This window comes from Pleurodeles waltl, chromosome 5 (genome assembly GCF_031143425.1).
Source record: "Pleurodeles waltl isolate 20211129_DDA chromosome 5, aPleWal1.hap1.20221129, whole genome shotgun sequence".
NCBI classification, from domain to species: domain Eukaryota; kingdom Metazoa; phylum Chordata; class Amphibia; order Caudata; family Salamandridae; genus Pleurodeles; species Pleurodeles waltl.
Window position 1 is genome coordinate 1617936154 of NC_090444.1, and position 13584 is coordinate 1617949737.

Below are 13584 nucleotides of genomic sequence, written 5' to 3' on the forward strand. Positions count from 1 at the left end.
AGGAAGCTGCAGCCTATGGGACCCAGGAGGCAGAGTCCATCGACGCCGAAGGGACCAGTGGATGGAGGGAGAGGGGAGCAACACGGGGGAGACCGAAACAGCGACATCGTCTTTGTATTCCTCCTCCGATGGAAGCTCCCTAGCGGTGGCGGACCCATCTGGGTCAATTCCCAGCTTAATCCTTGTCTACCACCCCCCTTACCAGCACTGCCCTCCCTGTAGCTTCCCACCCAGTTGCCCATGCCCGCTCACCTAGGAGGGTGGGTGTCTCCTTCGCCACAGGCACCTCTGCCCCTGACCCAGTCAGCCCTGCTACCCTCAATGAGGAGGCTATTGTCCTCTAGAGGTCCATCTCTGTGGGGCAGTCAACCATCGTGAATGCCATCCAGAGACTGGCATAGCAGATGCAACAAAGTAATGCCTAACTGGAAGGCATTCACAGTACCGTGGCTGGCCTGCAGAGACCGTTTCAGGCTCTGGCCTCCTCTTTGATGGCAGCCAGTCTCTCTTCATCTTTCGTCACCCCTCCAGCTACCTGTGCCCAATCCAACACCCCTCTCCCCTCACCCATCTAGAGCACACATACAGACCAGCATTCACCCACTGCAACAGACAATGTGTGCAAAGACAAACACAGACACCATGGGACATACCACAAGCATGCACACAGTCAACACACACCTGCAGACCCTACAACAGCCACTCCCTAAACTGTCTCCCCTATCACCTCCTCCATCACAGTCACATCACCACTCACACCTGCTATCACTACACCAGCACTTCCTGATCCTGCCACCAGTCCTGTCATACCCAAAAACACCACAAGATCAGACCTACACATATCCACCCCACACAACACATCTGCACTCACCACGAAAACCATCATGACCACACGCAGCACATCCACCTTACTTGCAGCCACCACCCCAACATACACTCACACATCTTGCATACCATCTCCCTGCATTTCTTCCTCCCCTCCTCCTAAAAACCATAAACGTCCTCACTCACCCACCCAACATACACCCACAAGACACAAGCAAACACAGCACACACCTACATCTACGCCGAGTATACCAGCACCTCCTACAACCACTCCCTCAACCTCCATTCCTAAACCGTTTACCCATGACGCCCCATGTACCTAAAAAAGTTTTACTTGCCAGTGTTGACCTGTTCCCTGCTCCTGTCCCACTTTGTGATGCCCCTAAGCTCCGTGTCTCCCTGCCTCATCCCACACCTTCCACTTCCCAGCCCTCCCAGGGCCCCCCTAGAAGTGCCCATGCCCCTCTCCCTGCTAAGAAACAACCCCCTACAAAGACTAAGGTCCCTACTCCTACCCCAAAATCTAAACCCCCTCCCCCCCAATCAAAATCTAAGCCTAACACCCCCTCTCATACCTAAATTGTGACCCCGCTTTGAAGCCCAAGCCCCCACCACCTGGATTTCCTTCAACATAGTTGTGTTATATCTGTATACTTTGATGCTTGTGCTGTATGTGTATGCGATGTATGTGTGTTGCATGCGCTGGGTTGGTGACTTTTGCCATGTGCTTGTTTTGATGTGCTGTTATGGTTGTGTGTGGCATTGTTTGGTTGTGGTGTGTGCATCCATGTATATAGTGATGCATCTGTGATGTCCTTTTTATGTTGTTTGGAATGTGGCGTGTCACCTGAGGCCTTGTTTGTATGTCTGTCCTATTTATATGATTGTGTGTTGTTGCTATGTATTGCTGCCAGTATGTGTTGTCGGTGGAGTTATTTCATGTGCCTTTCTAACAATGTCTTTGTGTGTTTGTGATGTTGTACTGGATGTGTATGGTGAGATACAGCAGTGGGAAGTCTTCCAGTACGGCTGCCATGGCGGCAGCAGGTGCATCTGTATACCTGGAGGTGAGTGTCTCCTTCTATACTGGCAGTCGGAACGCCCCAGATAACCTGGCGGTCTGTTGACTTATAATATGGTGGACAGTGATTTGGTCCCTGCCAGCCTGGATATGGGTACCGCAGTCGGCAGTCCGACTGCACTGGCGGTACTGTCGATGACTTGTCTATGTTGCAGTGGGACCACCGCCGTGGTCGTAATATGGCAGTCTGCACCACCGGCTTGGCGGCGGTGCGACAGCAACCGCTGGCGTGGATGTCTGGTGACTGACAAATTCATAGTTAGCACCTGAGTCATCACCAACGCCCATATATTTGTCAGAGGAAAAATTAGTCAGTGCTCCTATAGAGGTTACTTACTTAGGCCGTATTTAAAAAGTTGCTGGTTACTGCAGCAGATTTATCACATCGAAAGTTACCATCACTGTGCAATAAAATCACCTGGGTATTTTAAATTACCCCAGTATGTGTACATTCTGTGTCCAGTCCCATGGAGTGGGGAATTACCATTTAAACCCAATTTTTCCAGTTTAAAAAAAACGCAGAATTTGCCTTTCCATGGGTTTTTCCACATACATTTTCCAATGCATGGGGGGCAGGGAGGGCAAGAAACAAGGTTAGCATGAGTAGTGGAGGCAAGGGAATATGTTTTAGTATTTTTAATAGCATTAGAAAAAAGGAGAATGAAACTTAGATGCTGCTGCAGCCAAAGTCTGATATGATTTTGGGTCAGGTTCTTTCATATTTGGCAAAACCGGGTGGAGAAAAATCTAACTTGTAGTAGTCAGGTGGAGAAAATGTAATGCATATAAACGTGTGAATTTTGTTCTTCCTCACTTGTAGTTAGGCCATTATTTGTCAGATTTTTGGCATCTGTCATATTAGGTGAGCATAACATGTAGAAAACGTATACTTACTTTGATGTGAAATATAACAGTTATTTCAGAATTCAAACAATCTGTATTGTGGGATTTAAAATATGTTGTCCATATCACTTGTGCACCTTTTTTATATCTAGCAATTTATCATCATCCTCAATTTATACTTTTTTTACTTTTTCAGCTTCATGGGCAATAAAAGTACATGAATAGACCTACAATAAATACACAACCATTATAAAACCAGCACAATGTATTCTTTTTACATAAAAAGAATAATGAAATTACATGACATATGATCAGACACAGGGATCCATAAATTGGTTCTTATCCCAGGGGCATTCTGAATAAAATACCTAAAGTCTAAAGTTTGAATTATGGGCAAAAACTATAATTTCCTAGGAGTAGTAGGCAATTTGCAGAAAAGCATAAGAAGTATTATGTTTTGCGATGACAGATTGTCGCGATGAACAGCACTGGAGTTCTTCAACCCAGGAGCAGTGGCGGCTAGTAATTTTACCAGGGAGAGGTGCAGAAGGGCACACAAACACACATACATACTCGATCACACCCATGCATTCACACATGCACCAATTCACAACACTCATTCTCAAAAACACATACATTCATACACACACGCATGCACCAAACATAAATAACTGCAGCTCTCCCAGAGGGAAGCCTTATAGGTCCCAAGAGGGCTGGGAGTGCTGCCTTCCCTTACTGGCTGACCTTAGGTAGCAGTCCTTCACTTTTCACAAAATTGTATGGGGTCAGTGGGACTGCTGATGAGGAGTCATTGATTGACACTCGGTCCTGGGCACTTCAGGTCTTAAAACTGACGCTCCTATGTCTGAGGCAATCAGTGGCACCCCCTCTCCTCACAAGGGAAATGTCCTCAAGGCACTTTTACCTGGAAAAAGGTGGGGGCGTGGTCTCTCAACACATATGAGTGTGTCACTGCTGCCCAAGAACCCCTTACGAGGAATTCAACTAAAAATGCACAATGTTTAACCTGAAGCAGAATTCGTGTTGCAAATTAATTCTGAGTTGCAAAAATGATTCAGTTACATCATGGTTTGAACCAATCATATGAGTTCTTACAGTGTATTTCTGGCTTTCACTCAGGAGTCTGAGAATCTCATGGTATTCATACAACAGGTCCTTAACCAAGCTTTTAGTATGTGCCTTGATAGATGCAAGGTTATCAAAAACATTGCACCAATCTGGGAGGAAGCCTTCTTAATATATGACAACCAGGGGATTCTTAACAAATAATGGACCCTTCATTCAGAACATCGACGCAGACCACAATGCAGGCACCGTTGCACTACGGCGCAAGAGTGCCTGAATTAGCACATGGCTGCACAGAGTGCACCAGCACAAGCAGAGACTAGGACTGTTCCATTTCTTTGTAGTTATGGGGCAACTCTGCTCTCTCCAGTTCTTGCAGTGCAGCAACTTTGCTTGCTGCTCTGTGTTACATGAACGTTTAGTAAATCTAGGCCTCTGTTTTATACAGTGCTTTATTCCAAACTTCTATTATTAGTCAGAAGTTTAAGGTATAACTATTAGCTATTCAATAATATTCAATTTATAATTTAGGGAGTCTTTAATAGAGCACACAACCTTGCTCTTACTCAAACTGTCTAATTTTAACATCATCGGTGGTCTTGACCTGCACTTTGGCCTTATCAATGATATAGGGATTCAGGACTTTATCATCAATCTAGCTACTATGCAACTAATCCATCTAGTAGAACGTTCATTGCATGTAGTGGGACACTTGCTAGATCCAGTGTTCTCCAGTCTAACCACAAGTAAAATCTCTACCCTATTCCGGTTACTTGGTCAGGCCACTACCTGGTACCTATTACTATTGACATCTTCAGAGTTGATAAGACCATAGCGTTTACCCCATCAAGAAATGACAGTGGCATTAATGTAATCCCACAACCTTTTCTATCTCTATCGCAGAGAATGTTCAACAATTAGACTCCAACATTAACATAAAGATTATGACTAAAACATGGCTTAATTCAGCTCTGGATCATTTTATTCCAATGAGGTCATGCAGAACTGGGAAGCAGCCTTTGGCTGCCTGGGTCAATCAACCATTATGGACAGAAAAAAGTGCTGCAAAAAGCGTGAGCATACCTGGAGGAAAACCTACAATGTCACAGTAAAAATACTCATATGGATGTGATCAAAAGTTATCACAAAATGGTTAAGAAAGCATGTGACACTTTTTTTTGCAGATGAAATCAAAATAGTTGCAATCCCTCCAAGAACATTTTCTCTATTGTCAACATCTTGATCACGTCAGAGGTTACTTCCAGGCTGGTGGAAGCTTCTAATGACATGTGGAACAAACTTGCAGATCATTTTGTTAGTATGGTGAATTACATAGACTCTCATTTAAATTGAGTGCTGGAACACTACCGCTCAATCTCCCTATTACCTTTCTTATAGAAGGTTGTGGAGAAAGATGTGAGCAATCGATTGACCAGTTTCCAAAAGCAAAATCAAATATTAGATCATTCTGAAAATGGGTTGAGGCCCGCACATAGCACAGAGACTTCTCTCCTGACCGTAACAGAGACTGCGCAGCACTGCAGATATGGGCAGACCCCAGGCACTGATTCTCCTGGACCTAAGTGCTGCCTTTGATACCGTCTCCCATGCAGTCCTATTGTGCTGCCTCAGCAAAATGAGGGTGCGGAACAAAGCCTAGGCTTAGTTCACCTCCTTTTTAAAAGGTAGATCTTTTAAAGTAATTTCTCCCCCTTTCACATCCTCCCACAGAGCGTTAGTACATGGTGTCTCCCAGGGCTCAACACTCAGTCCTTCTCTTCTTAATATCTACATCAGACCTTTAGCTGATGTAGTGAAATCCTTAAGAATTGCATTAATGTCCTACACGATGATACCCAATTCATTGCATCCCTGTCCTCAGAGTCGGCTGGCAAAAGTGATCATTTGAAAAATTGTTTAACAGCTGTTACAAGCTGAATGCACGAAAATTGTTTAAAACTCAATGCCACTAAGACTAAGATTTTTCTGCTGGGCAGACATATTCACCTATAGGGAGACCATTGGTGGCCAGAAGTGCTAAGACCTCCTCCAGAACCAGTCACTGGTAAAGAACCTCAGTGTATGGATGGCTGACTCTCTATCCTTTGAAACCCTGGTTAAAACTCTAGCAGGCCACGGCCTTGGCATCTTAAGAAACCTTGAAACCATCATGGAATTTTTTTACTCTACAAGTTCACCAATTGATTGTTCAATCCCTTTTCATCTCATGCCTGGGCTATTACATTAGACTATATCTGGGCGGAAAAAGATCAGTCTTGAACCAACTACAGGGCATGTCAAATGCTGCCTCCAGGCTTCTTATCTTCCTACCCAAAATTATGTTTGCCCCTCAGCTCCTACGCAAGGTCTACTGTTTCCCTTTTGAGAATTGTATGAAGCTTAAAGCCCCATGCATTTCCCATAAGATCCTTTATAAACTAGGGGCCGTATTTATACTTTTTGGCGCACAACTGCGCCAACGCAGTTGTGCGTCAAAAACTTTAACGCCGGCTAACGCCATTCCAAAGCGCCATGCGGGCGCCTTATTTATGGAATGACGTTAGCCGGCGGAGCTGCCTGGTGTGCGTCAAAAAAAATGACTTACACCAGGCAGCGCCGGCGTAGGGGAAAATGGAGCTTGGGCGCCAAAAAATGGGGCAAGTCAGGCTGAGGCAAAATTTTCGCCTCAACCCGATTAGCGCCATTTTTTTTTACTCCCAACCCCCATTGAAATGACTCCTGTCTTAGCAAAGACAGGAGTCATGCCCCCTTGCCCAATGGCCATGCCCAGGGGACTTATGTCCCCTGGGCATGGTCATTGGGCATAGTGGCATGTAGGGGGCACAAATCAGGCCCCCCTATGCCACAACAAAAAAATATATATATACTTACCTGAACTTACCTTAAGTTCCCTGGGATGGGTCCCTCTATCCTTGGGCGTCCTCCTGGGGTGGGCATGGGTGGCGGGGGTGTCCCTGGGGGCATGGGAGGGCACCTCTGGGCTCCTTCCGAGCCCACAGGTCCCTTAACGCCTGCCCTGACCAGGCGTTAAAAAATGACGCTAAAGCGGCTGGACGTAATTTTTTTTGACCCGCCCACTCCCGGGCGTCATTTTTGCCCGGGAGTGTAAATACGGCGCACATGCCTCGGAGTCATTTTTTAGACGGGAACGCCTACCTTGCATATCATTAACGCAAGGAAGGTGTCCAAGCTAAAAAATGACGCAAACTCCAAGATCTTTGGCGCTAGACGGGTCTAACGCCAAAGTATAAATATGGAGTTAGTTTTGCGTCGGATTTGCGTAAAAAAAAACGATGCAAATCTGGCGCAAACAGAGTATAAATATGCCCCCTGGAGTACTGCATCTTGCTGCTTTGATGCAATCATATTCTCATACGAGAGTCCTAGGCTAAGCGGACTTGAATCTGGCCTCTATACCTTGCCACAGAAGAGCCAAAATGGGCGGACATTTCTTTCATGTCCTGGATCCATCCTTATAGAATTCTATGCCACCTACACTAAGAAAGATTCAATACCCCCTACCTTTTCGGAAGCAATTAAAAACCTGGTTGTTCTCCTCCTAAGTCCAGCTTGCCTCTCTTTTTCTCTGCTCTTGTCCTACCTGTGACTAGCACTGGGAAGGCTCCTTCTTGTGGCAGCCGTGCACTCTAGAAATCATTTTAACATAACATAACATAACTGTCATCAGAAAGACTGAAACCTGGTGGCCTTGCCAGAACTCAGGACCATTCCAGCAAGCATTTAACCAAAGGCACCATCTTTCCAGAGCCTTAAAATGATGCAATGTATATTGCAGAGACATGCGTTCCTTCTGTACTGTTACATTCTGAGTAGCCAATGAGCCAGTCTGTATAGCCTTGTGGACTTGATCCACAGCATAGACATTACGAGGTTCCAAATGCTCTGTCATTTTGCCATTCGAGTGCATTCCATCAAATGTAATTGCCAACGAGAAAGACCTTCACTGGTACACAACACTCCACACCTTAAAGAGCTGGCCCTCTCTGAATTTAAATTAACAGAGAGGATTGTCAGACTCGGCTGACCAAAAATCCGATCTGCTCCTCTAGGGACAACACCCTCTAAAGCTGGATAGATTTTAAAATGTACACCGCACTATTTCTTGAAATCGACAGAGATGTTTTCATCTGAGGGCTTCTAACCTCTGATACAAGGCTTGTCGTTTTACTGTTAAACGTAAAATCTATATTCCGTCACTTTCACCCTTAATCACGCAAGGCTTCGAAGAGCAATTTGTCATTGACATTTACGATGGTGAACACGATAAGATTGATGCATTTCCATATAACCTAATGTTTTGCCTAATGCATCTCACTTAATTACCTTGTTTGATGTTCATGCGGTGTTTTCTATTGCATTTATTTACTGTGCAATCAACTCTTACTCACAAGACATATAACAGAGAAATGTACACCAAGGAGTCTGCAGGCCATCACATTTGCATTAAAACAGGATAGAGTATTTGACATTTCCCATGTCACCTTTTTGTGCTAGACTAAAAGTCTGTAATGCTAACACCTGTTTCGCTGCACGACTTCCTGTCTGTGAATGAGATCTTTAACATTTGTAAATTGAAAATGACATTTGAGTTCTTCTGTCAGACGGAGTATGACTCCTCTTTGAACGCCTTTGGCATTTGGCGTCATGCTTTTTAAAGAACACCCTGTTGACAGTAATTGCAGAGGTTATAAAATGTTTTACTCGTGAAATAAATTATTTGCAATAAAATGCAAAGCAAGGTTGCTAACATTACAGGTGTTCCACAAAAGGCATGAATTACACTGGCAAGAAGTCAATTTAGTGAGCCATCTGGCAAGTTGAACCTTAAGCATCGTTGCGAGTGGTAAGAAACGATTCACTGTACAGTTTTAAAAACAACGTGATCCACGCATGCTCACCAGCCTGCTCAATGCTTTTTAATTGTTGCAAAATAAATTATCATTACGTTTTAGTTTGTTTTGTCTTAAACGAAGCGAATTTCTGTAGATGAACATTTATGTTTCCTTAAGTGAAATGTTGTATGCCACAAATAATGTTACCGATGCCTAAGTTTCATTTTCTCGCTAAATGCCAGATTTGGAAATCATCAGCCTTCAGCCATGTTAAAATGAAAAGCGAAGGCAAGGAAAAATTGAGGGCAATTTATTCTGGAAAGTAAAACATTTAAAACAGGTTTAAAGCCAAATGAACATAATGATGATTGAATCAGGAACAATAAACGCATTAATATACAATTGCCAAATTATTCCTAATAAAATCATTTAATGAGCTTAGGGGCACTGAAACGTCACTTTTCGGGACTATCCGGTGCAGTGGTGTAGCGTGGGTTGTCAGCACCCGGGGCAAGGCAAGTAATTTGCGCCCCCTAACCCGGGGCAAGGCAAGTAATTTGCGCCCCCTAACCCGTGGATTTAGTCTCTTCCAAGATGTTGCGCCCGGTGCGGCCGGCCCCCCCTGCACCCCTCACGCTACGCCACTGATCCGGTGGCACTATGCCCTGTGCTGTTTTTACAAGGTGGCGTTAAGCCACTTTTTGTGGCTTAATGCCACCTTGTAAATACGACCCCTTTAAATGCAGCCCTTTGCGTGGAAGGGGAGTGCAATGGGGCATTTTGACGCTGCCTCAGATTTATGAGTTTTCGTAAACATGAGGCAGCGCCAAAACTATCGCCACCCCAAGGCTGGCGTTAGCAAGGCACAACTAGGATGAATATTTTTATTCCTTCCGATTTTTTGCTTTTTTTATGTGTGCTACATTCTGCAGGATGCGTAGAAAGAGCAAAATCCAGAAACAATTGTTTATGTGCGGGTAGATGTCCCTTCCTGCAATTAAACAATCATTTGAAAATGATGCTTTTGCACAATTCGCCATTAGTGATTGTTTATGTGTAGGACGGGACACTTTCCCGCACATACCCAATCACACCCCTCAATACAGACATCCTTGCATGATGGTGCAAGGATGCCTGCATTGGCACTGGCAGCTAAATTTAGCACCAGCGCAGGGGACAATACAGGGGTGCGCCGTATTCAATTAAATACAACGCATCCCTGCGTTGTGAAGATGACAGAGCTCAGCGCTTCCAATTTTGGCACAGAGTCGCGCTCCGTCATTTTCCTATAAATATGGGCCTAAATTCAAAACAGGCATAAAATGATATTTATGTAACAGGTCATTTTACAGGTGTAGTAGAATCAATAGCAGCACTGAAAAAAATGTTCAAACTATCCCCACTCTCCTAACTTCATTTCTATTTCGATCCACCCGTTCTCTCTCTATCCTCCTCTCTTATCTACCTCTATGATCTCTTGCTCTCCACCTCCATTTTTCTCTTGCTCTTGGAGCAACCCTGTGCCTACTGCAATTATTCTTGGGGAGCTTGGGAAGGCTACAGCGGCACCGGCAGTGGCCCTGGGTGTTCAAAACCATCCTCCAAATGCTCCAATGTACCTGGGAAATGCCCAGTGGTATAAAAGACCACTTCATCCTTTGGCTGTGTGGAGACACTTGGGGGTAAAATTACGAGTCCCATGTGCCACCGTTGCATCACATTTTTTGACGCAACAGTTGTGCAAACTTTTAAGCATATCTATGAGGCCACGCAAAGCCACTTTGCAGGGCTTCGAATGGCTTTATAAATGTAAAGTATAGCAAGGAGGCACTAATTGCTGTGTTGCCTTACTCTATGTTAGGCAGCGTTCCATGGGTGTTGCAGTGAGTGTTCTTACGCAATGCACATGGATTTTGAATGCATCCCCAGATTTACAAGAGCTTGTAAATCTGGGGATTCACCAAAACCTTGCGCCTTCCCAGATGACAATTTCCTCAAGTTTTTTCGTCTTTCTACTTGTGCCGCATTCTGCACTACACATAGAGGAAAAAGCCTCCCAGGACTGTTTTTGTGCAGGAAGGCAGTCCTTCCTGCACAAAAACAATCCTGCATTTAATGCAGTTACCTTTGCACCATGTTGTAAGGGTGACTGTGTTGGCACTAAGCTGCTGAAATGACCCCAGCACAGAGGGAAAGGACAGGAATGTGCAAGGTGACTTGCTGCGCTGCACTGCATCAAAAGCCCATACATATTGGCCTTAGTGAAAAGCAACCTCTGTCCATCTTTCCTGCTGGGTGAAACATAGGGCTCAGATGGGGATCTGTGCCCTAAAGGTGATTTGGGAATGTGACAAAAGAAAGTATAGTGCCTCAAAGGAATTGTGCTCTGAGTTTCACTTCACCCCTCTGCCCAACTTGGTCGGTTGTATGGGTTTATTTTATCAGCTTGAAGAGATAAAAAGTCTTTAAAGTGGGAGGGGTTGTAAATGACACTCAGCAGCACATGATCTGTTGTGAGCCAACACAGTGAACAATATATTATTTTTTGACAATAGGATCGCAAAACAAACAGCATAAACTTGGAAGTTGTATTCATAAGTTCGACTAAACAAGAAATTCAGGCAAGGCACAATATGAGCAAACATGGCACCAATAAAGATAAGCCCATGCCCACTGTGCTCCATACTTTTCCTGCAAGAGATGGGGTTAGAAATTAGGTCTGTAGTTGGCAGATGTATGCACCCTGTCCAAGAAGGGTCCACAATCCTAGGCAGGGTAAGCCGGACACAAACTCTAAATTAACCTGTGCTCACCCTCTGGTAGCTTGGCACAGAACAGTCAGGCTTAACTTAAGAGGCAATGTGTAAAGAATGTGTGCAGCACTTTACAGTGATATGGTGAAAGACACCACAAAAAAGCCCCCACATCAGTTTAGAAAGATAGACAAGACAATATTTATCTGACTAAAATAAGACCACAGCTACAAAAATTAAATAAGTAGACATTGAGATATGAATTTTCAAAGATTAAATGTGAAAACAGTGCTTAGAAGTCAATTGAGGTTACATGAGGTTGCGTTGGACCGGTGCAAATTCAAAGTTCAGGCTGACGGCGATGAAGGGTAGGCCAGCTACAGAACCCACTCAGGGTCCACTGAAACAGTACTCTTGAAGGTGCAAATTGTCAACCTTGAGGGCACCGTGTGTCAGTTTTTGCATAAATCAGCTTCAGATCCCACTTCTGAGGCCCAGGACTGAAGGGGTCACCTCAGGCAAGAGTAAGACTCACAGATGGCAGAGTCAAGCAGCACCAGGAGAGTTTCAGGCAGTCTTTGATGTACCTGAGTCTGCAAAGTACATGGGTCAAACTAACAAGTCCTTGGAGAATCTTGGGTTCAAGGATGTAAAGAGCAATTCCAGTCCTTTTCACTGCAGTTAAGAAACAGTAGGCAGCAGGTTAGTACAGAGCAAGTGGCAAAGTGGCAGTTCCTCCTACAGCACAATTGACAGCAAGCAGTAGGCCAACACATCAATGTAGTTGCAGAGTGGCAGTCCCTCCTGGCAGCACAGCCATCTTTCTTCCTGGCTTGTCCTTGGTTCAAGTATAGCTCTGATTTGGTGGGGTTTGGGGTCTAATACTCATACCCACATGTGCCTTCAAAGTGGGGGAGACTTCAAAGAAAGCCTTTGACGATTATAAGGTCCCTGGCCTTCCTTCCCTGGCTCCAGGCACTTTACAGGGTGGTATGCAACCCGGTGTGTGAGGAGAGGTACAGCCCTATTCAGGCGTATGTGAGGCAGTGCAATGCTTCACTCCCCCAACAAGCCAGTTAATGGCCCATCAGCCTCAGGCAATGGAACGATGACTGTGCCAACACACTTGCCCTGATCAAGATACCTTCCAACAGACACACCGACAGAAAGGCTTTCTGGTTTACTGCCGACCTCCAAGAATCTAAGCAAACATGCTGAAGTCTCAAAAAGAAGTGGCGCTAAGGTCACACATTGGACAACCACACAGCCTTCAAGAACACCATCTGCAGACACCACCAACTCATCTGAATCTCCAAGAGAACCGCCTTCAAAGAATGCATTGACAAAAACGCACACAGCCACAAGGAGCTCTTCAACATCGTGAAGGAGCTCCCCAACCCCAGCTCCAACGCAACGGCAGCCCACCATCGCAAGACCTCTGCGACTCCCTAGCCACCTTCTACCGTAGGATCGCATACATCCATGACAGATTCAGTACTCAGGCCCCCCTGTCAACCACTGACACCACAGACTCACCACCCACTAGCCTCCTGCTCTTCTGGACACACATCAATGACAACAACACCATCGAACTCATGAACACCATCCAATCCAGCTCACCATTTGACCCCTGCCCTCACCAAAGTTCCTTCGAGACCGCCACCTTCCTGGAGAGCTGGAAACATGCTGAGATCAATGCCCGCCTCAAGAAACCCAATGGGGACCCAAAGGACCTCAATAACTTCCGGCCCATCTCCCTGTTCCCCTCCCCTGCAAAAGTCATAAAGAAAATTGTCAACAAACAACTGACCCGTTTCCTCGAGGAGAACAACCCTCTGGACCCATCCCAATCCCGATTCCGCAGCAACCACAGCACCGAAAGCGCCCTCATCGCCACCACCAACGATATCAGGACCATACTTGACAAAAGCAAAGCTGCGACCTTCATCCTCCTGGACCTCTCAGCCACGTTCAACACCATCTGCAACCACACCCTATGCGAAGCAGGAATCCGCAACAGAGCCCTGGAGTGGATCACCTCCATGCTCATCGGCAGAACTCAGAGAGTCCGCCTCCCTCCATTCCACTCTGAAGCCACCAAAATCATCTGCGGCGTATCCAT